Consider the following 27213-nt stretch of genomic DNA (forward strand, 5'->3'; position numbering starts at 1 on the left):
AACCAGCAGTGAAGAGCATTCAGACTCTGGAGAGCTGGACGGACCCAGCGGTAAAGAGCATTCAGTCTCTGGAGAGCTGGACGGAACCAGCGGTGAAGAGCATTCAGTCTCTGAAGAACTGGACGGAACCAGCAGCGAAGAGCATTCAGTCTCTGGGGAGCTGGACGGAACCAGCGGTGAAGAGGGCTCAGACGGGAGGACGATGATGGCTGGTGAGGTGATGATGGGTGTGTGTGGTTCTGACTGATGGGCGATGAGGGCTGATGCGGTGATGATGGGGTGTGTGTGTGGTTGAGGGGTGTTGTCATCTTCAGCCACACCAACGGTGAAGGCTGACCCACTCAACCACAACACATGGTTCAGGTATCCGGTGAAGGTCCCTGGAAACGCTGCTGCTGGGGCTTGCTGGTACAGAGGATCGTCCAAACCCAGCCAAAAGACTGACTTTAGGACGTCATCTGACCAACTTACCCCAGCAGAGAGCTCCAGGAACCTGACGACATACTCCTCGGAAGAGCGTCCGTCCTGAAACAGGTTGAAGGTGGTGAGAGCCGGGGTTAGGAGAAGTCCCATGCTGTTATTGGTGTGGTCGATCGATCTGTCACGGGGTGTGGTGGTGGGAGTGCAGGAGTGCAGGTAGAAGGAGTGGAAGAAGTCCATTTTAACACGAAGATGACGTTTATTTACAAAATACTGGCAGGAAGACAGGGAAACAGGAGCAAATACTGGGTAACATTTAAACATCGATCGACAAAGACAGACTGAATGAGAATCAACTAAATACACAGAAGAATCAAACATAATGGGGTGAAAACAGGTGAAACAGATGATGATGACGAGGAACAGGTGGCTGATGAGGGAGTGAGTCCGGGAGTGGAAACAAAAGGATCCGGGGAGGTGTAGTGCAGATGACGGGACAAACAGGTGAAGACGAAGACTGTGACAGTGCGCTTAAATTCTGTATATATTTATAAATACATAATCTATATTATATAAATATAAATATTTTATATATGAATAACACATTTTCTTAAATATATACATGCATGTGTGTGTATTTATACATACAAAATAATTATATACAGCACACACAAATATATTATGTAAACACAGACTTTTATTTTGGATGCGATTAATCGCAATTAATTTTTGCACAGCCCTAGTTTATATTAATATGTTTTGCGGTCTGGGAAAACCCGTCGGATGTCGCGCTGGTACGTTTTTTTAGTAAGGTCTAAATATAGATTGAATGTCAGTTTTTTTTTTTTTTTTCAAAATTGGGTTTTTATTAAATGATTATCCTACAACATCTTGTTTATCATCTCTGAATATATCTTTGGAAAATTCACTATTAGTGCAGAAAAATAGCTATTTATACTGGCCAGCTGACAAGACTGTGTTTCTCTTTAAGAACACGCACGGCAAAAAACAATATCTCCCGTTGATCTCTCCTTCTCTTAAGACTACAAAGACAGTTCACCTATAAAAATAAACCACACCACAGAATAAAGTCCAGTCCTGGGTGAACTACAACGGCACGCAAGTTTTATTTATTTTTATCCAGCGTTATCGTGTGGCGTGATGCGGAGCACAAGAGAACAGAGTTTGAAGCTGCTCGTTTAAAATATCTCGCCTCTCAATCATTAAATTTCAAAACGGGTTTCACTGGATGAATTTTGAGTTCATAAGCTTTCGAATGATACCTAATCTATGATGATAACTAAAATATGTGATATGAAAAAAAGTCAATAAATAAAGAGCACCAGTCGTCTCACTAGTAGGACTTGACAGTAAATTAAACCGTTTTTTCTCAATTCCGTTTCTGAAAATCACAGCAATCAGCCGACTTCAGATAACCACAACTTCTGTTACAGAAAAACAATAAAATAATAGGGTCTTAATAGGGTCTCAAATCCTGTAATATGTCAAATTTCACCATGTGGTGGGTTTTTCCAGCTCGCATCTCATATGGTTAATCTCATAACGAATGAACACAGTAATGTAGAGGATTAAACTGAATCTGTTCTCTGTTCCAGTTCAGTCCAGGAGAAGAGCTCAAACCCAGAGTCCAGCTGTGTGTCTGTGAAGAGTGATCGCTCTATGGATAAGCCAATAGGGTTTAAGAGTGGAGACAAACGGCCTGATCTCAGGTATATCATTTATATAAAAGATGTGCTTATAGTGACACTTCTGAATTAGACTCATAATGGGCTTTATGCACAGCTGCACTACTTCCTGAATTTCAGCCAGCTCCTTGTTTCCTGTCTGCCATTATTGGACACATTGATTAATTCAGGTGTGCTTGCCCTCAGTAGTCATGGCAACAATAATCAGACACACCTGAATTAATCAATTTTGCCCAATAATGACAGACAGGAAACAAGGAGCTGGCTGAAGTTCAGGAAGTAGTGCAGCTGTGCATAAAGCCCATTGATCTTTGAATTAGACTCATTATCTTATATTACGGGACATGTAGGTAAACTACAAACTGGAAGGTTGGTGGCTCAATTTCCCGGTTCCACCTGACCAAGTGTCACGGTGTCCGTGAGCAAGACACCTAACTCAAGCTGTGTGTGTGTGTGTGTGTGTGAGACACCTAACCCCAGCTGCTCCTGACGAGCTGGATGACGCCTCGTATGGCTGACACCGCCATCGGTGTATAAATGAGTGTGTGTATGAGTGTATGAATGAGTGTATGAATGAGTGTGTGAATGAGTGTATGAATGAGTGAATGTGAGGCAAAAAATGTAAAGCGCTTTGGTGGCCATTGGGTATGTGAAAGCGCCATTTACCATTTATCTCAGTCAGTCTAACACTAGCAATGACATATATGCAAAAACGATGTGATCATCGCAACTGGCCCACCTTTACAGGTACTCTGCCCTGCCCCATCTGTGAGCCAGTGGTATCGCTCTCTCCTCTCCTTCCAAGCACGAACCTTCTCCCAGGGCCAGCTCAGGGCTACATGTCTCAACACTGCAAGAGTTAGGTGGTTACAGCCGGTCATCAGATGGGCACCCCCCTTCCTTGGTGTTTCGTCGATTTAAGCCCATAACACCTCGGGAGGGCTCGACAGCAGATCCAGCGTCCTGGATCTACCCAGCTGACCACCACCCAACTCTATGGTGTTTTTAGTCCTTCAACAGGTTTGCTCTGCCACCGCACCTCCCGCTGTATCCAGATCCAATTTGATGCTGCTTCCACCTGTTCAGTGACACTGCCTATTAGCCGTTTCCTGGCCATCCCTTCAATCCCCAGCACTCCGAGTGCTCTCCAGAGTGACTGTCCCGCAAAACCTCTGCAGCCGACCTCTACTGGTAGATTCCAGGCCTTCCATCCTTTTTGCTGGCTCTCGAGGATAAGGCCTTGATATTTTTTGAGCTTGCGCTCATGCGCCTCCTCCATCCTATCTTCCCAGGGTACAGTTAACTCTATGAGTACCACCTGCTTGGTACCTCTAGACCACAGTACAATATCTGGTCTGAGGCTAGTGAGTGCTATTTCCTCCGGGAATTTGAGCTGCTTTTTCAGGTCTGCCCGCATCTCCCAGTCATTTGCTGAGGCCAGGACCCCTCTACTCCTCCGTACTGCTGCAGTGCTCTCTCCTGTCCGGACGAAATGGATAAAGTGGAGCCCATCAGGAGGAGGTTTACGATTCTTCCTTGCCTGTTCCACACCATCCGCCAACCGAGACAGGATCTTATCATGACGCCACCGGAATTTCCCGTCTGCCAAACTTGACCGGCATGCGGAAAGGACGTGCTCAAGATTGGCTGTCTTTCCACACAGCGTGCAGCTGGGGTTCTCTGCTATACCCCAAATATGGAGGTTTGATGGAGTAGGCAGGACATCGTAGACAGAACACATTTTTAATCTGACGTCGACATCAAGTAAATGTAAGCTGAGGTTTTCGTTCGGCGAATCCGTTCGGCGAAAACCGTGCTTCGGATGAGACGTTAAACCGAGGTCCTGACTCTCTGTGGTCATTAAAAATCCCAGGATGTCCTTTGATAAAGAGTAGGGGTGTAACCCCGGCATCCTGGCCAAATTTGCCCAGTGGCCTCTGTCCATCATGGCATCCTAATCATCCCCATCTATACCAATTGGCTTCATCACTGTCTCCTCTCCACCAGTAAGCTGGTGTGTGGTGAGCGTTCTGGCGCAATATGCCTGCCGTCGCATCATCCGGTGGAGCTGCACACTGGTGGTGGTTGAGGAGATTCCCCCTCTCTCTGTGAAGTGCTTTGAGGGCAGAGAAAAGCGCTATATAAATGTAATGAATTATTATTATCATTATTACCTTTATATAATGGAGTCGGTGTAAAATTGAGCAGATGTTAGTAAGCGCTGGTTCAGATTTGTTGAGAGCTTCACAGTGTCTGGTCAGAACAGTGATGTTTCACAGCAAGATACCGTTACTAGAGTACAGTAAGCTGGTTTATCTTTAAAGCTCTTCGTCCTCCATTGGGCCGTTCACAAGAGTCATGTGATGTTCACCTGAGTTTAATCTATTCTATAATTCTATAGTTGTTTTCAATGTTTTTTATTCCTAATGCCTAATAAAACCATTTATTTTTTCAGTTGCTTTGATTAATTTTTTAAATCATGCATAACATTTGAAAAACAGTAAGTTAAAAGGTCACTTCACCCATTTGCATTAAGCTTTGTATCTTTAGAAACCCAGTCATATTTTTGAAGGGTCATGGTTTATTCCCTTATTTTCCCCTGAGATGGGAGAAATAAGGATTTAAGTGTTTTACTTCCTGCTTATTATGACGTAGAAATCCTCATTTTGCGTCACGATAAGCAGGAAGTCATATTTCATTAAATTCTTTAGAACTACATATATTAGCTCATTATTATGCCAGGGTGTTGGACCCACTCACCCACTCACCCTACAGGCCTATTACAGATCAGTGGGTGGGACTTCACTTGCAGAAACTGAAATCAATATCCGCCATCTTGTTTGGAAGCTAAGCTAATAACCGCTGTGGAGATAGGAAGTATGACAATGATGGAAGAAACATGATATGGAAAAAGAGGATTTTGAAGTTCTGCTGCTCGAATCCGATATTCGTGGCTATCTTTACGAGTCGCAGTATAGTTTAGAGCAGCTGAGGCTGATGGAGGAGCAGGAGACGGCTGCCTTTCGGTCGAGACGCCCGGACTAGGTCGAGCTGAGGCGGATTGCTGTTGCCTGTACTCTCGCTGCGTGCTACCGCCTACGGACACAGAGTCCGTCTGCTGCAGAGAATTTCAACGATGGCAATTTCTCCTGGACGAAAGCTCTGAATCAGACGAGCACACGGACGTTTGTGTTGTGATAGTTTCGCCTGACTAAACATCCATTATATCATGCAGTAATTCACCATATAGAAATAAATACAAACGAGGAGTAATTCACTAATGAGTTTGCCAATGTAACGTTAACGGGGTTTGTTGTGGGAAGAAGGAGGCAGGAACCGGCGAACATTTAAACATTTTAATAGTAAAATGAACAAATACAAAACGAAAGTATAAGCCAGCAGCCCCTCATTGACGACTGTTGTAACGTTACACACAACAGAAACAAAACAACATAAAATCAGGCCTGTTTCTCTCTCGATCTGCCGTCGTCGCTCACCGTTTTATGCTTTCGTTTCTCCGTGAGAGACGCAAGACTGGCGCGCGCCTCACAGGTGTCTTTCGTTATCAGTCTCTGTTATAACTCACGCCACCGGCCTCGCGCAGAGCGCCGTCCTCTTACATCCCTCACCCTCGATCATCCTGCTCGCCACAGCCAACTAGACATTTTGTGTGAAATGAATGTCAAACTCCGCTGACAGCTAATGTTAGCCTTGTAGATGGAAGAGTGAATTCTCTGTTTGCGCTGTTCCGGATTAGTGGGTGTGGCTTGCGGAGCTGTGGATTGTGGGACATGTAGTTTTTTCATATATAGGCGCCCCTTGGTTATTTTCTGTCTCGGCCAAGAGGGCACCAAATTAAAAAAATTCTTTTAGATTTCGACTACATATATGATCCACTTTCAATAAAGATTAATATTGCAAAGGGTAAAATGCTCCTTTAATTTCTCAAAATAATTATAATCAAAGTTCCCTTTCGTAGTCACTTCGAGTTACGTCAGAAGTGACGGAGATTGGGGGTTTCGCATAGAAAGCCAATCCTCTTCGAGTATTTAAAAACGAGCCAATGGCATGCAATGCCTTGGGGCTGCGGAAATTTGCATAGCGTACTCCGCCCTACTCCGTGAGTATAAAAGGAGGAAGTGAACGCAACCGCAGTATGTTTTCGCTTCGGAGCCAAGAGAACTCTTCACTCCTGAAAGCCATTCTCACTGTTCAAGACTCTTCGAGACGAGCGTCCTCTTCAGTGTTGGTGTGACGGCGGTACCCAGCGAGACTCTGCATTGCCTGCGATCTGAGTAGTGGTCTGCCAGACTTTGCGCTTCTCCCTGGTCGCCTCAGCGCTGAAAGAGTGAATTTCCTCCTCTCTTTAAGTGAAAGAGCTGCACGCGGCACGTCTTTTTAAAGACGACTCGCCCGTGTTCTTCTGGGTGCGTTCGTCTCATGTCATTCTCTGATGGTCGCGATCGCTGCTCTGTGTGTGCCTGGGCTTCAGCATGCAGAGCAGCGTTCGCGGATGTTTCATGTTCCTTCTGAATGGGAACATGGGCATCTCTACACTGTGATCGAGACTCAATGATCTGGTAGTGAGAGTCCGTTACTCGGGTCCGTTACTCGTTCTGCTTCTTAAAATAGAAGCTGTTCGACTCGCGGATAGGGTGATATGACGGTGAATGTGTGACAAAAAACCCCGACGTTAGTTCCTCGGGTCACACCCACCGCTCAGTGTTAGAGCCAGTGAGCGCTGTATCGCTTCAGACGTCTGCCTCTCTGAGGTACCGTCTGTTTCGCTCGGCGCTCCAGAGAATGATGCGATGACGATCGCAGCATCACAAGGCGGGCTTGACTCCTCGGGAAGTGAGGATGCGGCCGCGTTGCCTCCCTCGGGAGCGTCGGCGTGTCTGATCCCGCGATGATGGCCGTGCTATCTCGGGCCTCCGTGAGCATCGGGTGGGGGTGGAACTCCGCCCTATCCCGATCTCTCGCGGCTGGATAATTGGTTTTTGGGTAACGCTGCCGCCTTACGGCCACGGCCACGGCCAACCCCAATTTCCTTTTTTCCCCGAGTTGCATGCGGAACTGACACGCACTAAAAAAAAAAAAAAAAGAAAGAAAGAAATAAATTTAAAAAAAAAAAAAAAAAAGCGTGCTTCAGTTCCCCGCCCTTCCTCCCCTCGGCGATGCGGCTGTCTGTGGGTACGCTGGGGCTCCCCCGGTCAACCGGCGGTTGCTCTCAGATGCCCCTCCAAAGCCTATGGGTTCTCGTCGTCTATGGCGGCACGATTCTGTAGAGCGGCGGGACAGGCAGCCTCCGCCCTGCATATGATGAGCACCTACAAAGCTAGCTGCTCAGGAATGTGCACGAGGAGGGGACGGACCAAGCGAGCTGCGAGCCTGCCGCCTACCTTGCCCTTAAACGGGTCACGGAGGCGGTCGCTCGCTCCCTTGGTCAGGTGATGCCCACCGCTGTGGTCCAGGAGCATTATAATGTTCGGCGGTGCTGTCCAGGACTTTGCCCAGCACTTCTCGACCGCCTAGGAGCAGACGAAGGCGGTTTCTCTGCCCCGACGGCCAGCTGCTGCCTCCAACCAGCCGTCGGCTCGGACGCCTCCGCCAGCTCGCCGCCGAGGACGCCCCCCTGCGGCTCCCTTCCCTCCCACGCGGCCCCAGCAGCAGCCTTCAGCCGGTTCGCGTCGCGGAGGAGGCCACAGGTAAGCGTCCCCCCCCCCCTCAGGCCGTGTGCCCCGCTAAACGCCAGGCGAAGCGATGTTCCTGAGGCGGGCCGCTCAGTGATAGTGTCATGGTTTTTCTCAGGAGGCGGTGGCAGGGCCCCTCCTTCCCCGGTGGAGGGCCGGTGGAGAATCTTTTGTTCTAGCTAGCTCCCTGAGCTGGTTGAGGAAAAGCTGACACTGTCATTGAGCACACAGACTGGAATGAGCGCGCACGACGTCCAGTGCGTCGCCCCGTTCATTCCTCTCTGTCTCGGAGGGCGCGGAAGGGTGCGTGTGTCGTCCCCGGGCTACGCCAATCCCTTCCCCCTCTGTCGCCAGACCCCCGGCAAAACAGACCCCCGTGGACGCTCTGCCTTCCCTGGTCTCTTCTGTCGGGGAGCGGGTTTCGACGGTGCATCCGGACGGGGTAACTCCTGCACGCATGCCGGTCGACCCGCCTCGCTGCCCCTCCGGGGGGACGTCTGTGGTTCGCATGACCCCGTTGGCTCACTTCCTGGAAGCCTGGCTAGCGCTTCCCGGGTATCCTGCTGGGTCATCAGAACGATCAGATTCGGCTATGCGATTCAGTTCGCACGGCCTCTTCCCCGCTTCAGGGGAGTTAGCTCCACGATGGTTGGTGGCAATGCCCCAGTCTTGAGAGCGGAGATTGCGACCCTGCTGGCGAAGGGTGCAATCGAGACGGTCCCTCCAGCCGAGGTGAGGTCCGGGCTTTACAGCCCCTACTTCATTGTCCCCAAGAAAGACCGGTGGGTTACGACCGATCCTGGACCTGCGCATTTTGAACCGTTCTCTCCATCGACTACCTTTCAAAATGCTCACGGCCAAACGCATTTTCGAATGTGTTCGGTATCAGGATTGGTTTGCAGCGATCGACCTGAAGGACGCGTACTTCCATGTCTCCATTCTCCCTCGACACAGACCGTTTCTTCGGTTTGCCTTCGAGGGCCTTTGTTAACTTTGTTAAATAGGTTAGTTGCTTCTCAATCAGATGCAGAGAGAGATCAAGCAAGGAATGATCCACATTTCATTAAGGTGGGGGAAGTTGGAATGTTAAATCAACACCACCAGTATTTAATTTAACATACGGCAACCAGCATTTAGTCTTTGTGGTTATCAAACATTATAATTGCACTACTGCCCTGTACTGCATGAGGTTGATTGGAAAGATGTGTTGTGTCCTGTAGTGTTACCGATTTGGTATGAATCCCCTTTCTTTAATTAATGGTATATTCCTCGCGAGTTGCACTCTTCAGTTTGCGGGAAGCACTCTGGAGAGAGGTATGTGTCTCCGTTACTGGACAATTCAAACAAGGTTTTAGAGCATATTAAATTGAAGTTATTATGAAATCAGAACGAAATATGGTGGTAATACTGTTGGTGACCCTGTTGTTTGTTGAATAGATAAACTAATAATAAACTTTATTGCTTTAAACGTGCGATTGTGTCATATTTCTATGAACGGTATAACACTTTAAAGTCCCAGTGAAATCAAAATTGAACCTATTTACTTTGTTAGCGCATATTACTAGTCTTGTGGTGAACAATTAATCCGTGCAAGTAAATATATATTAAAAAAATGTTTTACCTTGGTAATCTTTAATCAAAATCTGAAAAGTTACTTCCGGTCTGGAACGGTTGTCGATGACGTAGGTTTCACAGCTTGGGTGGGGAAACGCTTAACCACTCCCCTCAAACCGTTAGTTTGCTATGAGCGAGAGATGGAGAGGAGGAGCGCTAGAGTAAAACCCTGCCCTCTGTTCAATATTCCGTTTCACTTGGAAATACGTCACAGCACGGGAGAAAAATCGTTTGCAACTTCCGGTTCACGGGGACTTTAAGTATCGGTTAATGTGGTTTTCATGGGTATGAGGATGCTTGTTAATGTTGATCTGGGTTTCACTTAATTTCATTTTGATGACATGAGTGGTTAATCCGTATGGAATCTTGTTTCCGCCACTGAATAAAAAAAAAAATAAATAATTGCGACTTTTTATCTCACAATTCTGATTTTTTTTCTCACAATTGCGAGATAAAAAGTCCGAATTGCGTGATATAAAGTCGCAATTGCGAGTTATAAAGTCAGAATTGCGAGATATAAAGTCAGAATTGCGTGATATAAAGTCAGAATTGCGAGATATAAAGTCAGAATTGTGAGATATAAAGTCGCAATTGCGAGATAAAAAGTCTGAATTGCGTGATATAAAGTCGCAATTGCGAGATATAAAGTCGCAATTGCGAGTTATAAAGTCAGAATTGCGAGATATAAAGTCAGAATTGCGTGATATAAAGTCGCAATTGCGAGATAAAAAGTCCGAATTGCGAGATATAAAGTCGCAATTGCGAGATAAAAAGTCAGAATTGCGTGATATAAAGTCGCAATTGCGAGATTTAAACTCACAATTCTGACTTTTTTTTTTTGGCGCAATTGATATAAACTTTGACCTTTCTCGTAATTGGGATGGAAGTATGCCACGAGTTGTGACCAGAGTCTTCCGTTTCCGTTAAGTATCGGTTAACTCTTTCCCCGCCAAACACGGAATTTTCCGTGTTTAATGAAAAAACGCATCTGCGCCAAACACGGAATTTTCCGGGTATCCGTGTTTTAGGTGGTATACGGTAAGGAAGACCTGCGCGCATGTCCTGAATGATTGCGCAACTCTTTGTTTAGAGAAACAGATTGCAATCGTCTCAAACAGTTGAGTAGTGAGAATGTATCAGACAGACAATGCAGAGGTATATGGCTGAAGTACTGGAGGTTAATGGACTCGGAGTCCGATCACTCTTTATTTGATAATTCTGAATCTGATCGGGACGAAGTAGTCAGTGAGAGAGATGCACATGTTCATGCTAGCCATGGACGTGCCGCAGATAGATCGTTTAATATTATGACACTATATTATGTATGTGTGTGTGCAGGCATTTATGTGTGGCTGTCTAAATATGAAGGTGTAATTGTCAAATTATTTCTCTCTTTGTGCACATTTACCACATTGTAATATGTATTTGTGTGTGTGTGTGTGTGTGTGTCTAGACCTGTTTATTGTAATTCCAATTATTCATTATTCATAGGTAGAACACAGAGAGGCAGAGGCAGAAGTTTTATTGCAAAAGTTACATTTCCCTTACATCCTGGGAAATTTGATATATTTTTCATTTATTTTATGTTTTTAATTTATTTTGGAAAGTTTTATATATGAAGGAAACAACATCTGAATGTATTCTGCTTTTAAATGCACTTGTTTGATAAAAACACCTTTTTCTCAGTTTTTTGTCCAAAATGTTGTGTTTTTGACAAAACCTACCTCTGTTCAAGAGGCAATAAAAAAAGAACAGATGAAGATAAAATAAAAACGTTTTTTTTGCCTAAAAGCAGAGGCTCAGATCTTTATTTTTATATATATCATCTTCATATATTCATGGAAGAAAATATTCAGCGGGGCATTCAAATTTAGCAAAAATCGTCAAAAACCCTGGCGGTGGCTGGCAACTTTTTTTTAAAACGCTGGCGGGGAAAGAGTTAATGTGGTTTTCATGGGTATGAGGATGCTTGTTAATGTTGATCTGGGTTTCACTTAATTTCATTTTGATGACATGAGTGGTTAATCCGTATGGAATCTTGTTTCCGCCACTGAATAAAAAAATAAAATAAATAATTGCGACTTTTTATCTCACAATTCTGATTTTTTTTCTCACAATTGCGAGATAAAAAGTCCGAATTGCGTGATATAAAGTCGCAATTGCGAGTTATAAAGTCAGAATTGCGAGATATAAAGTCAGAATTGCGTGATATAAAGTCAGAATTGCGAGATATAAAGTCAGAATTGTGAGATATAAAGTCGCAATTGCGAGATAAAAAGTCCGAATTGCGTGATATAAAGTCGCAATTGCGAGATATAAAGTCGCAATTGCGAGTTATAAAGTCAGAATTGCGAGATATAAAGTCAGAATTGCGTGATATAAAGTCGCAATTGCGAGATAAAAAGTCCGAATTGCGAGATATAAAGTCGCAATTGCGAGATAAAAAGTCCGAATTGCGTGATATAAAGTCGCAATTGCGAGATTTAAACTCACAATTCTGACTTTTTTTTTTGGCGCAATTGATATAAACTTTGACCTTTCTCGTAATTGGGATGGAAGTATGCCACGAGTTGTGACCAGAGTCTTCCGTTTCATCGTCAAAGACAGAGCTTGGATGGACATTTTCCGATGACAAGGTACGATCATACTCTTTGACATGATAGTCATTTAAGATGTTTATCATGTGTTAATAAAATACGTTGGGCAAGTATAAAATGTGACTTTTCGTAACGTGCACGTGCTAAGGTTGTCTATTACGTTTAGCCTTCTTTTGCATTTTAGTGTTGGTTTTATGTTTACAAATAGTTATTTAATATCCTGTATTTGTCATTGTACCAAAACTGTTTTGCATCAGGACAGGAGCTTTTTGCTTTGTCATGCACAGCACATTTTGACCATAGAGATCGGCTACAGATTGGTTTTATGGCTTACATACATGGTTTAGGCTAATGTTGGCCTAACTTGCCAGCCTCAGTTTGCTCTCATTATTCATTTCTGTTAAAGGTGCCAAATGGGATTTAAAATCAAATCATACAACATGTTCCATACCAGATGGGGGCAGTATACCTCCAGAAATACCTCCACGGCCACGCGCTCTCTCATGTCTTCAAACAATATGGGCGAGTGCTGTGTTGCTCTGTCTCCCTCGTGCATATTAATCAAATCAATTGACGCGATAGTAAAAGGTTGGAAGACCGCAGTTTCACGTGGAGCATTTGGAGATTTTCAGAGATTAGAGACTTAATGAACAACATCTCAATACTAAATTATAAGGGCCGTCTCATAGACAAGTCGGTGCATTTCGACGATATGGGAAAATTAAAGCCCAGGCTATTATTTCTAGTTTTATGATATTCGATTTGTTCATATTACATTTTTATCATTAGTTTGAATTAATTTGACAGACAGCATTACCTGATGTGGACCAAGCTAGCGTCTTTCAGAGCTGCCAACTCTCACAACACTTTTCACACACTCTCACGCCACATCAATTTTGTCATGCACAGAAAAGGACACGGAGACCGATGTCAGCTCTCAGATTCTGTTCATTTTATTACGCAATTCAAACAATAAATACAGTATTGGCGCTTTACACGACAGATCCCTAGCGCACGTGAACCGATCATCTCTACTAGCTAATGGTAAAAGAACACGAACACTGTTGAAAGATACAGTATGCTACAACTTACCAAAATGTATTCCTCATGCATAATATCGACCAATCATTTTTTTTAACTCTTCCCTGAACTGAAATGTAGTAGTGGGCTGTATTTTCCACACGACTGACGTCAGGTTCAAGTACACACAAGCTGGCGCGAGCGCGACTTACTCGTGTACTGCAGTTTGGCTGGTGGTAACGTTGCCCGCCCGCATACCGCCTCCCATGGTCGAAACTGGTATTACGACACCTGCCGGGCCGGGGCTAGTAATTTAGCATGCTAATTCAGGTTAATATCTCGGCAGCACTATAACTTGTCAGTTTTTTAATGACATCATCAACCTTATTTCTTCTCAATCTTTTGATGCGTGTTGCTCATTTTTGGGATATTTTAACCTCAATTTTTACAGATGGCACCTTTAAACTATCATAACAGGATGGACGATTTTATCATTTTTCTGAGGGAGAGGAACATTCCAGAAACCACCATACAAAGGCTGGAGGAGGACAAGGTAATATTTAACCAAGAAATGAATAAATTAAAGGAATAGTTTACCCCAAAATGAAAATTCTCAGTATTTAGAGGAAGTGACCATTTTAAGCCCACTTACCATTTAGGCCTACTTACAGGATTATTTCTTTCTGAGATTATTTAATGTTTATTTTATTTTTAAAAAAATGTGTATTTTTTTACATTTAAATGTGTATACCATATATTTTTTCGGGTGTTCAGATTAACAAAAGTGATTCTAGATGTGTGAATTAATCACCATTAATCTAATCGTTCAATATACAATTATACCTTGTAGGAAATAAAATGTTAAAATATCTGTCATTTGTTTACGATGTGGCAGCTCTTTACTACTTTATTAGCCTTTGACCTGACCCATTTAATGACCCCTTTAATACCTAATTCAGTAAATGGTAAAACTACTTGTACTAGAAATCTGTTTGTTTATGATAATTAGTTAAAATAAAATGGTAACACTTTTACAATAAGGTTCATTAGTTAACATTAGTAAATGCATTAACTAACATGAACTAATGATGAGCAATGCATTAGTTACAGTGTTTATAAATCTTTGTTAATGTTAGTTAATACAAATACAGCTGTTCATTGTGTGTTCATGTTAGTTCACAGTCCATTAACTAATGTTAACTAATACAACCTTTGATTTTAATAACGTATTAGTAAATGTTGGAATTAATATTAACTAAGATTAATAAATGCTGAAGAAGTATTGTTCACATATTGAACATGTTAACTAATGTAGTTAACTAATGTTAACTGCAGCAGATTCTGTCCCTCCACTGGGGTTTCAGCAAAAGTGCCAAGTGGAATTTTATGACCAGGAGGAGCCAACCAGAAGAATTCCTTATGCTTCAACCTGTGCTCTGACTCTCTACCTACCAAGAGGTGTGTTAGAAGAAGAGGAATTCAATGAATTAATGTTCCTTGCAATAAAAGGATCTCTCGGATTTGGGAAGGTATAAGCGTCACCTTTCTAAAGGATCGGTTTACTTTCATAATGTTTGCTGATAATTTACTCATCCTGATGTCAGATGAAAGAGAGGGGTTGTAATTGTTGTTGAGAGGGGTTTTATTCTGGTGTAATTGTATTACAGTAATAAATGCTTATGGTCATTCAACAAAAGCTTGACTAATGTTTTGCAAACATCTAAATCTTTAAACAAAAATTATAAAAGTTCTGGTAAATATTTTGGGTCAAGATCTAAATTTGTTTGGTCAAAGATTAAGTAAATTAGAAAACACACTTGGTGTGAGAACTGGGCACTTTTATTTCAGAAGACTAACATTAAGTCACATGACCTTAAATAATGACTATTAAAGTCATAGCCGTGAGCAGCAATTATTTGGGTCCATAGAAATGTAAAAATGTGACAATTTCATACACACAAAAAAGGTGGATGTTTTGTATAATGTTTTTGGTGTCAACACGGATTCGTATCAAGAATGCATAAATCATGAATACGAAGATAAAAGAGGATGAAAGCATGTATATTGGACCATAATCTAATCAAACTTAAAAGGTTAGCGCTATGTTTTGTCCATTGAATGAAAGTCAACCATAACATGCAGTCTTAAGTTCTTTATTAGGATTAACTCGTCCTTCGATTGATTTAAAAATGTAAAAAAAGACAAAACATTGCGAATTATGTCTAATCCAAGTTCTGCTTGTGCTCCACCAAGTGGATTAAATTGTGCAACAAGTTGCTCCAAGGTTGTGTTATTCACTGTGTAGTGATTCTGTGGTACTGGCACTCCGTCTGGCCAGTCAAAATTTGCTGCCCCCTGCATTCTTGATGTCGTTTCTCCTTGTTCAGATGGTCCGTGAACAACAATTAAATCTGCTGGCCCAGCTGTTCTGCCACTGATTTCTTGCATCACTGTGGTTCTATGTCCTTGTTGTCCCAGGCAGCCTCGGACAAAAATCTGTATTGGGGACTGATGTCTTTCAGTTCTCAGGCCATGGTTGTTCCATCGTTGAATGAATGCTGTCAAGTCCCTGTTATCTGTGTTAAGTAGACATAATGATGATGCATTTCATTGTCAATGTCCACTATACCTTCACTCTCAAGGAAGTGGAAGAGGTTAGGCTATAATAGACATTAGTCAATCCCCGACACATGTCGCCCCAGAGCCTCTCAATACGCTGGTTATGAGTGCTCCTGCCTATGATGGCACTGCCTCTGTCTGAGCCCCTGAAAATGTTCATCACACAGACATCATTATTGTGATACCATGATCTGTTCTGACCCTGGAAGGCACTCCATATCTGGCCACAGCATTCAAAAAGCAATCCATTACAGTGCTGCTCCGGTTGTTGTTTGAGGCATGGAGGAAGACAGAGGCGACTGTATCCATTTATACCACCATGAATGACAATTCTCCATCTAAAACATAACAGAGAAACACTATTATAATACAATACGTTAAGAACAAAAAAAATATATACATTACATATACATTTGATTCGTATTAAAGTCTTTCTCGCTCTGTCTCTGCACCCGTACTCCACCTGCTCGTAACTGTGCCCTGACAGCCTCAGACCCAAGCTGGTCATTCCCAGCCACAATGTCTTTGATCATGTCATCGAGGGCATCAGTTACATCAGAATATGTCACAGATCAATTCAAATTGAACTTCCTGAAACAAACAATTCAAACATAACTTGTTTATTATCAAGATAATTCTAAAGATGTTCTTGTAGCTCAAGTAGTAGAGCATGGCACTACAGAAATGCAAGTTTGATACCCAGGGAATGCATGAATTAAAAAGAAATGCATGAGTTAAATGCAAATGAATAAATGTAAATACAATGCTCACTTCATGTGCATCAAATAGTTTAAAACGAAATTTGCCTACATCTTGATGTAACTTACTTTATGCGTTGTTTGACTCTAGCCAAAGTCACTTGCAGAATCTCAGGTATTGAACTAAGAAAAACCACACGAGGAAAGAAAAGGAAGTTGCTCTCTGGTGAGGTTCTAATGGGGCGCTCGTCTGCCTCCACTACAAGTAAGTGGAGCCTGATAACTGGAACTGGCTGCAACAATATTAACAACAAGGATAAATACATTTTAATCTGATCAAGTCACAAAGTGGTTGATATAGAAACATAAAATAAGGGGAATTTTAAGTTTTCCATAAAACTTTAAATGTAATGTATTTAAAATGCATGAAATGCTCTTTAATGTGATAAGAAAGTATCGTCAGAACAGTTACTGTACCATGTCTGTCCACTATGTAGATTAGTGATTTTTACTACAGAAATAAAAAAAATGAAGACTATTTAACGTAGTACTTAGCTTCCATAAAAAAATTTAAATAAAACAAAGATTATATCAGTAGGCCTAACTGAAGATAATAATTTATTGTAGGCTTAGGCTATAATGAAATACATTCTGTTAAATAATAATGCAAAGATGTTTAATGTTGTACTTGTTCATGCTGCCTACATGCGTTTACTTCTGCAATATATTCTGCTAACGTCATGTCACGGAGTAAAAGATCCGCTGCCGGCACATTGATCAGCCTTCTCTGCAAACTCTTCAAACTTCTCTGCATTGTTTCCATTGTTGTTTGTGGGTTAATGAATGGCACTAATTTATGTTTGCTTTACACTTATAGTTTTCATTCTTGTTTTGCATTAAATACTGGTAAATGTAATATGAATTGTTGAGGAAATAGTCTAAAATACATGTTGATAATGTTTGTAACTCGTTTTTACTGGTATTTTAAAAGTAATATGGAACTAACACACCAGAGCGCTTTATCTTGATTTTTTCTTATTTTATTTCTCTCAACAACTTTATACTTGTAGCCCACTCAGATGCGATAAATAACATAACTGAGCTTTGTTAAAAAGTGCATAGGCCTGGTCCTACACAAAATAATTATAATATGTTCATTACCAAGCCACACGCTAACTTTAATCACTGTTATAGGCTAAGCATAGGTATATACAATGTGTGTTATACATTTTGGTTTAGATGAAGACCTATGATGACCTGTACACCAATCACACCAATCTCGTAGTATGGGCATTGATAAGCAGCGGAAGATATTTTACACAATAATTGCTTTATGTTTGAAAGCAATCCTTACCTAAAGTTGACTGAATCACATTAGGTCCAGCTCCTATGTTAATGATGAATGATCCGTGCTGAATTGGTCTGGTCTGACTCAGTTCATCATTGATTGGGAGAGAACAGTTCAAACTCACTGGCTGTGTAAAACAGTGGGCGTGGCTCATTATACTATTAGCAAAACGTCGTAAAATAACGTGCGCTCTGTTTAACCAAAACGGCGTTTTTTACGGCGTCATTTGGCAAGATGAACGGCATTAAAAGCGGCGCTTCCCATGTACAGTAAAACGCCGTGTAATACGTCGTCATTGGTGTATTCCACGGCGTTTTTGACGGCGTTTCACTTTTAGACGGCGTAAAAAGCGCCGTTTTATGGCGAGTGGATACTGCCACGGATAACCTACCGAAGTCGACAGTCGTGTACTTTTACGTGACAGAAGGGGTACGCCGCACCACAGACACGTGACACTAACGTGTGACTCCAACGTCGCACCACAATAAATTAATCTATTTTTTACCCCTAGCTTTTCTTATCTTTCCTTTGTTATCTTTCTAATCAATCATTATTCTCTTGTGTTCTGATGACATTGAAAATATCATTGATACAAATGTTGTATTTTATACAAAGTTGTATGTCATTTATGTCATCTTTGATTGTTTTACGAACATAATATTTTTTCTTTTTAATAATTTACTCACTTTCTACTGGATATGAGACTATGCAATTTATAACCTAAAGTCACAATTTTTTTCATAATTATTAACAACAACTTTGAAGTTTAACAGAGAAATTCATTGTAATCTATAAACATAATATTCTGGAAGGTGTCATTCTGAGTTTTTACTTTTGAAGGTGGTAATAATTTTAATTAACACAGTTGACCATAATGGGCGAATACACAATATGCAACTATTCACAATAATGTTTACAGGAGAAGGTGACAAGAAAGTATTTTAATAGCCTATTAACAAGGCAGGCAAATAGTCTTTTATTCACAAAATGCAAAACAATGTAGGTTTCTGTTCAAATGTTGAATACTACATATTTTGTCATTATAAAGATAGATCTGAAGTGAACAATATCCTTTAGTATGACTTAAATACATATCACAAATGAGGCAACATAATTGGTTCATATAATGTATTAAAATTATGCCATTAAATGTTGTAGAAAATGTTGAATGACTTAAAGAGAATTAAGGCGAGATCACTAAAACAAGGCAAAAATAAATAAATAAATATGTGCATGGCCTCTACATTAACGTAACAACCAGTATACACAACCGGTTCTCTTACGAGAGGTTCTCTCGTATTGCGTAAGCTAGCTTACGAGAGGGCACCTTCTAGCGAGCTCCGGAGTCTGAGGAAGCCGGCCGTCTGCCACCTTCAGCCGCCCAGCAAGCTAGCGCCATCCGACGCATATCCTTTACTATTCCATATTCCTAAAAGAGCCGAGCGTCTTTTTAAAGATGCCTCGTATTTCCTGCGGCTCATGCCGCTCTCCACTCGACGAAGGAGACCGCCACCCCATCTGCGCTCTCTGTCTCGGAGTGGAACACGCAGAGCTCGCCCTCGCCAACGGAGGATGCGACCACTGCGAGGACCTGCCGCTGTCAACCCTGCGGGGCTCGACTACAGGCGGTCAAAACCGCTCCAGCGCCGCCTCTCACTTCGCCGCGGAAAAAGAAACGCCGCTCCCAGAGGCCGCCGGAGCCCCCTGCGGATCCATGTGGGCCGCCGCCGCCGCCCACCGACCGCTCTCCCTCTCCGCCCCTGCCGGACTTACAGTTGCCGCCGAGTGGCCGCTCTGTCGCCTCCGATGACACCACGGATGAGAAGGACTCTTGTTCGCTGCACGCTTCGGACAGCGAGGATTGGTCGTCGATCGGCTCATCGACGAGAGAGTCTGCGGGGACCCGCGCCGGCATCGAAGAGGAACTAACGCGCCTCCTTTCACAGGCCGTTAGCCGCCTGGGTCTCGAGTGGTCTCCTCCCCCTGAGCAACCACCGAACCGCATGGATGGGAAGTTCCTGCACCGGCGCCCGGCCCCCGCCTGCAGCCGGGCTGCACCATTCCTGCCTGAGCTTCACAGCGAGCTCACGAAATCCTGGAATGCTCCTCTTTCGGCTCGTAATCGCTCTGATGTGTCCGCTTCGCTGCGCTCAGTGGACGGAGCCGCCGAGAAGGGTTATACTGCCATGCCGCCCGTCGAGGACTCGGTCGCCGCTCATCTCTGCCCGCCCTCTGCTAGATGGCGGTCTTCTCATACGCTTCCCTCTAAAGCGTGCAGAGCGACCTCTAACTTCCATGCCCGCGCCTATTCCGCCGCCGGTCAGGCCGCTTCAGCGCTGCATTCAATGTCTGTCCTCCAGGTGCTCCAGAGCGACATCTTGTGCGAAATGGCGAGCAGCGGGAGGCAACCGCCCGTCCTTTCGGATCTGAGAAGCGCTACGGATCTTTCCCTTCGCGCCACTAAAGCCGCCGCACAAGCTCTGGGGAGATGCATGGCCGCCCTCTGTGTCGCCGAGAGACACTTATGGCTTACGCTTACCGACATGGGAGAGTCAGAACGCGCCGTGTTCCTCAACGCGCCTATTTCTCCTACCGGGCTCTTCGGATCTGCCGTCACGGGCATCGTTGACCGCTTCTCCGAGGTACAAAAAGCGACTCAGGCCATGAACTTGTTCCTGCCCCGCCGCTCGAGCTCTTCGACGGGCCGCTCTCACGAGCCGCCTGCCAGAACCCCACAGCAGCGCCCGCCTCAGCAAGCTCAGCAGCCCCAGCGTAGACAGGGCGGCCGCCCTCGCTCTCGCTCAGACAGCCACCGCAGACAGCCTCCTCCCCGGGGGCCTCGACCCAAGATCGCGCTGAAGCCCGATCAACAGAAGTCTGCCTAGCACAGCTGAGAAAAAGACGGCTTTCTCCCGCTGCAGCCGGACCGCCGTCAAAGCTTCGCCCACTGTTAGTCCCCGTCTCACCGCTGACTGCAGTAGTGTTTACCGCCACAAACAAGCCGGTTTCCCTGCCCGCTTGCGAGCGACTAAAAGCCGTTTTCACGGCTACCCAGAGAGTTCACAAAAAGAGCATAAAAGCCTCAAGTGTAAAAAATGTGCCCACAAGCATGTGCTCACGTACACACACAAGCACTTTATGCCCAGGGTCTCTCACAGAGCCCATTCTCACGGAGCGTGCACTATCCGCTCCAGTAGCAGAGAACATAAGCACGCCCACGAGCCCGTGCGCGTGTCCCCCCTCTGCCCGCTCTGTCACACGGCCCATAAACTCCTCTCTGAGTGTAAGTCCCGTTGCCATCCACATTATAAGCGTGCCCACACCCAGTGTCCAGCACGCTATGTGCAGCAATCAGGGCGAAATCGCCATTTAACCACTAGCCGCATGCTACGAAGCGTGGGAAGCCATCCCCGGCATCTCCCCGTGGGTTTTAAGCATAATAAAGAATGGGTATCGATTACAGTTTCGTCGCCGCCCGCCACGCTCGCGCGTGCGGCTCGAATCCACTGTCAGCCCGGCTGCTATGAACACGCTTCGCTTAGAAATAGCCAAGCTACTGCAGAAGGGCGCTATAGAGAGAGTCCCGCCATCTATGACCGAGTCGGGGTTTTACGGCCGTTATTTTCTGGTTCCCAAGAGCGCAAAAGCGCTCATGAAGAGACCGTTCAAAATGCTCACAGTCAGGAAACTCCTCGCGCACGTCCGCCAGGGGGACTGGTTCATCTCTCTAGACCTGAAAGACGCCTATTTTCAGATCCAGATAAACCCTCATCACAGGCCATTCCTACGTTTCGCCTTCGAGGGCCAAGTTTACCAGTATGCCGTTCTCCCGTTCGGCCTATCCTTAGCACCCCGTACGTTCACGAAGTGCATGGATACAGCGCTCGCCCCCCTGCGAAGTCAGGGGCTGCGCATACTGAATTATCTGGACGACTGGCTGATTCTAGCAGATTCCCAGACGGAGCTGCTGTCGCACCGCACAGTTCTCCTCAACCATCTGGAAGCGCTGGGACTCTCTGTCAACTGGACAAAGAGCTCTCTCCAGCCCAGTCAAACTATTTCGTTCCTTGGAATAGATTTGAACTCTATCACTATGACGGCTCGCTTATCCACACAGCGCGCGCGCCGTGTTCAGCGCCTAGCCGCCTCGTTTCAGATGGGTACCCAGACATCCCTGAAATCGCTTCAGAGGATGCTGGGTCATATGGCTTCAGCCTCCGCTGTGCTACAGCTGGGTCTTCTGCACATGCGCCCCCTTCAACTCTGGTTAAAGAGCCGCGTATCCCACCACGAGTGGACGACGGGCCGCCAGATGATCAGGATTACTCAGACATGTATCACTGCACTGCAGCCATGGGCAGTAAGCGAGTGGTTTCAGAGGGGCGTTACCATGGGAACCTTCTCTCGCCGGAAAGTTATCTCGACAGACGCATCCAACTCGGGTTGGGGAGCGGTTTGCGAGGGCTCACCGGCCGCCGGCCAGTGGTCGAGCCACGAGAGTTCCCTACACATAAACTGTCTGGAAATGATCGCGGTCGAGAACGCGCTGCTGTGCTTCCTCCCGCGCATAAACGGTCACCACGTCCTGATTCGCTCCGACAATATGGCCGTGGTATCATACATCAACCGTCAGGGCGGCGTCAGATCCAAGAATCTCTTTCATCTGACACGCCGCATCCTATTGTGGTCCCAGAGTCACCTGCTCTAGCTCAGAGCGACGCACGTGCCGGGCCATCTGAACGACGGTCCAGACAGGCTGTCCAGGAACCTGGTCTCCCCCGGAGAATGGTCCCTGCACTCTCAAACAGTCCATACGCTGTGGCGCCTATTCGGCAGAGCGGAGATAGATCTTTTCGCGTCAGAAGAGAACGCTCACTGCCCAATATTCTTTTCAAAGAGCGAGGACGCGCTAGCCCAGGATTGGCCCCGCCGCCCGCTCTATGCTTTTCCCCCGATTTCTCTGCTACCGCAGGTCATTCAGAGAATCAGGGACTCACGCCACTCGGTGCTCCTCATAGCCCCGCGCTGGGAGAATCAGATTTGGTTCCCGGAGCTAACGCGGCTGTCACAGACAGCCCCGTGGCCCATTCCAATCAGAGCAGATCTCCTCACTCAAGCCCGCGGCTCGATCTGGCATCCCCATCCACAGCGCTGGGCGCTTCATGCATGGGTGACCAACGACTACGCGTCGAATTGCCAGAAGGGGTTTTGAACACGATCAAACACGCCAGAGCGGATTCTACCAGAAAGCTCTATGCTGCAAAATGGTCTGTGTTCTCCAAATGGTGCACCGACAAGAATTTGGACCCACGGACGTGCGAGGTTTCGTCTTTGCTAGTGTTCCTTCAGGAGATGCTGGATAAGGGCAGGTCCCCATCCACTCTTAAGGTTTACGTGGCAGCCGTCGCGGCGTTCGTTGAACCCCGGCGCGCCCAGTCTCTGGGCAAAGACGAGCTAATCATCCGCTTCCTCAGGGGAGCCAGAAGGATGAACCCCCCTCGCCCCCCTACGGTGCCGGTCTGGGATCTTTCTATAGTTCTAGAAGCTCTGAAAGCCCCACCGTTTGAACCACTTGAGTCCGTGGAGCTAAAATACCTCTCGTTAAAGACCGTTCTTCTGACGGCTCTCGCCTCAGTAAAACGTGTGGGGGACATTCACGCGCTGTCTTCGAGCGCCGCGTGCCTAGAGTTTGGACCGAGTGACTCCATAGTCATTCTAAAGCCTAGACACGGTTATGTTCCAAAAGCGATTGGTACCCCTTTCAGGGCGCAAGTGATCTCTCTATCGGCGCTGCCTGCATCCGATAGCGAACGTGACGCTGACCGCCTCTGCCCGGTTCGGGCTATCAGAGTGTACACTACACGCGTTGCCGCGTTCAGACGCTCGGAGCAGCTGTTTGTGTCGTTCGGTGGCCGCACCAAGGGGCTAGCCGCCTCGAAACAGACCCTATCCAGGTGGATAGTAGACGCGATTGCCTCTGCTTATGCCGCTAAAGACCTGCCTTGCCCTCTGGGCATCAGGGCTCATTCCACCAGAGGCATGGCCTCATCGTGGGCATGGTCCTGCGGGATTTCCATCCACGACATTTGTGTGGCTGCGGGATGGGCCTCCCCCTCCACTTTTGTCAGATTTTATAACTTGGAAGTTCCAGCCTTACAGGCTAAAATTCTGGCGGTCTAGTACTCACAGCCCTCCTATAGAAGCCGCACTATCGGGAGTTCCATCACAACCGGCTCACCCCTTGTGTTCCCCTATGTGCTTATGCATTAGCCTACACATCACGGCCCGCCTTCGCCGGCCGCCTTGGGCGTTTTTGCACTAGATGATAACGGCCGCTATGCTGGCCGCCGTATTATCTTCATCCACTTATAGATTCCCCCGGTGTTTCCCCTGGGATGCTTAGTGGTTACTTAGCGCGCACGGCGTTGACCAGGTGTTCCCGTAGCGTAAGCTAGCTTACGCAATACGAGAGAACCTCTCGTAAGAGAACGAATCGGTTACCTAACGTAACCTCGGTTCTCTCTAGATGAGGGAACGAGTATTGCGTTCCCGGCCGTGCTTGCGCCACTAGCGTTTCGCTTCATGCTACAGAATCAACGAACGAGCTGGGAGAGCGACCTTTATACACTGTAGCCACGCCCCTTTTGGCGGGCTGTGACGCAGTGAGCGAGCGCCGTCCGCTCATTGGCCGCGGACTCAGCGCCGCTCTCCCATAGGTTCGTGCATTCTCTCTGAGCGAACCAATGAGCCGCTAGCTAGCCCGCTCACGGTCTGCCTCAGAAGAGACTGCGTTGACAATGATTACAAAATTATGGAATAATTTTTTGGCTTCAACTTCTCAGCAAAGATGAATCTTTCCCGTAGCGTAAGCTAGCTTACGCAATACTCGTTCCCTCATCTAGAGAGAACCGAGGTTACGTTAGGTAACCGATTCGTTTTCCATAGTTTAAATCTTCGGCCTTATATTTATTATTATTTATTGTTAGACAGTTTCTAACTGGTCTTGATGAATGTGAAGGGGTCATGTTTGCCTTCATGTTTGCCATTAATTACAGCAGTTATACATGTAAGCTATTGTATTTTGCTGAAAATCTTAAATGTGTTGATTAAATGAAAACAGGTTTACTGAGAGTTTACTGACACCTATTGGTTATTTACTGGTTCTACTGCCTTAACAATGACACTCCCAATGGATAAGATGAGGATAATTTAATAGCATTAAATATAGCTCCGTGTACATATGAATAATGAAAATCAGAAAATAGTCTGATAGACTGTTTAATATAAAACACATGACGTATTTTGGCATACAAACAACCAATTTGTAACCAAAGACTAGGCTATGTAAAAGCTACTTTAATTAGTAACTTTTGAAAGTTTCAGATTTCAATTCATAAATAACATATATAGAGGGGGGGCCAAAAAATGCAGTCTGCCTAGTGTAGTCCTTTTATTTAATCCGGCTCTGAACACACACAATACCTTTTATTAGATGATGGTGTTTTCTCACTGAAGTTTGGTGGATATTCTTTAGACTGATCACTCTTCAGAGACACAGAGCTGGACACATGTGAGCCTGATCTTACACTGATGACACAAAGAACAGAGAGAGAGAAAACACTTTAGTAAAGGAGGATCAACTGTGTCTGAAACACATCTGTGTCTTCATCTTATCCTCCACAGAAACACACACATTCCCACAATGGGCTATATGCACACATAAGTTCTGCATTTGACATAAGGATGCTCGTCTGTTTCCGGTTGGGGAGATTAAAGCGGAGGAAAACCGAGGAAAACTGAGGATCTTCAAAATTTCCTTTCCTCCCGTCTTTGAAATGAAACTTTCATAGGTTTAGACGTAATTTTATATATAGTTATGTTTATTTAATATAATTTTAAAAAGAAGCATAAGCACAACCAATGGTCTGTTTTATCTGTTTATGTGACTAATGTTTCTTTACTATAACCATGGAGTGTAAAATTCAATATAAATTCTCGGTATTGCATTGGACTCTACGATCGGCGGGAGTTATTGAGCATCCTTAAACCTTCACTGGAAATACCGCCGTGCATAGAGCCCATTAACAGTTTTATAGTTAACCATCATTTTATTTACTGGCTCACATTAGGCTTAACAATTTCTTTAATATACATGTGTGAGATTAAACATGTTGGGGATTTATAAGATACTTGACCATAATTTAAAATAACATTTAAATTTTTTGATTATTGACAGAATAGAGAGCAGAAATGTCTGTGTGACAGTTTTGTTAGCATACTTGAATTAAATTAAGTGTATAGTTGTTTTCTAATGTCTATAAATAATTTTATGATCTAAAAAATTAAGTAATTTATTTTGATTAATTCAGCGTCTAGAAGGTTATTAACAAATTATTAACTGTGATATTTTCTATAGAGCAAACAGGGCTTTATGGACACTGGCAGAGTTGCAAATACAGAGCAATGCTTAAAGTTGTGTTATTGACAGGGAAACACAAAGTCCAGTGGAGTTTAAAGTGAGAGTGTGAAAACAGACGCAGTCTCACCTGTGTTTCTCTGAGAGACTCATCTGAGAGAGAGAGTCCTTTCCTCTTTCCTCTGACATACTGCAGCTAAACTTACCCAGAAAACTGATCAGAAAACACTCAATCCTTCAGCATCACATGCAAATCACAACATTTACACACATCAACAATAAAGACTTATCATCAACAACAGCAACAGCAAAAACAATCTATCAAATAAAAGAGTTTTTGATTATTTAGGCTCATGAGTTTAACTGACTCTAAATATGAATTAATTGGGGAACAGAAATGTACACTGAGCTGGAAAACTGAACTCAATTTGATATATTGTCTATTCAGTTTAATAACAGCAGATTGTTGTTGATTGACGTTAGGCTTCATCTGTCTGTCTACTGTAAATGTCTTCTTCAAAAATACTTTCGATTTCACATAAAAAAAAAACAACAGCCTAACACGGAAGAGGAAATGGGAGAAAACGTTTTATAAACATATTCGTGTTGAATAAACGTTTCTCAATAAAACTTTTTGTGTTTTTACTTCAAAAGATTGTAATTTCAGTCAGATTCTTCTTCTGTTCAGAGTCGCAGAAGAACAGCCTTCTGTAACTTCACATTTAAATCTCGCTTAATATACAATATGAAGTTCCTAATAATTGCAAATGACTGTAATGGATAATGTAATGGGTCAATATATAATTATGGGAGTTTTCATGTCCATGAGATTTATCTCGCAAACATGCTCACTAAAATAAAATTTTAAAAGTCTTCAGTGTTCTTCATGATTTTGTCTTTACAAATTCCATAGTTAATTTTTATGGAAATAATAATTTATTTATAAAAATTTACTAGATATCCCTAAAATGTCAACTAAATAACCGTCCGAAATGAATTACAACCACAATCTCATTACCTAAAAAAACATTTAAAGAACTTATTCAAAAACAGTTATAATTATATTATTTACATTAAGTTGA

General features: G+C 44.3%; 1 long non-coding RNA gene across 2 annotated transcripts in view; it reads left to right on the plus strand.

Moving 5' to 3' along the window:
- The window catches only part of LOC148997565 (uncharacterized), a 197829-nt gene that overhangs the window by 5685 nt on the left and 164931 nt on the right, over positions 1–27213 (plus strand). The window contains exons 3-4 of one of the 2 annotated variants that reach the window (XR_016146354.1): positions 2037–2150; positions 2874–9586. This is a non-coding gene — a long non-coding RNA (uncharacterized LOC148997565). Of the gene's footprint in view, positions 1–2036; positions 2151–2873; positions 9587–27213 lie in introns of those variants that run through there. The other variant, XR_016146353.1, reaches the window with a different exon arrangement.

The sequence above is a fragment of the Pimephales promelas genome, chromosome 2, assembly GCF_988280905.1.
Source record: "Pimephales promelas chromosome 2, fPimPro1.hap1.1, whole genome shotgun sequence".
Classification (NCBI taxonomy): Eukaryota; Metazoa; Chordata; class Actinopteri; order Cypriniformes; family Leuciscidae; genus Pimephales; species Pimephales promelas.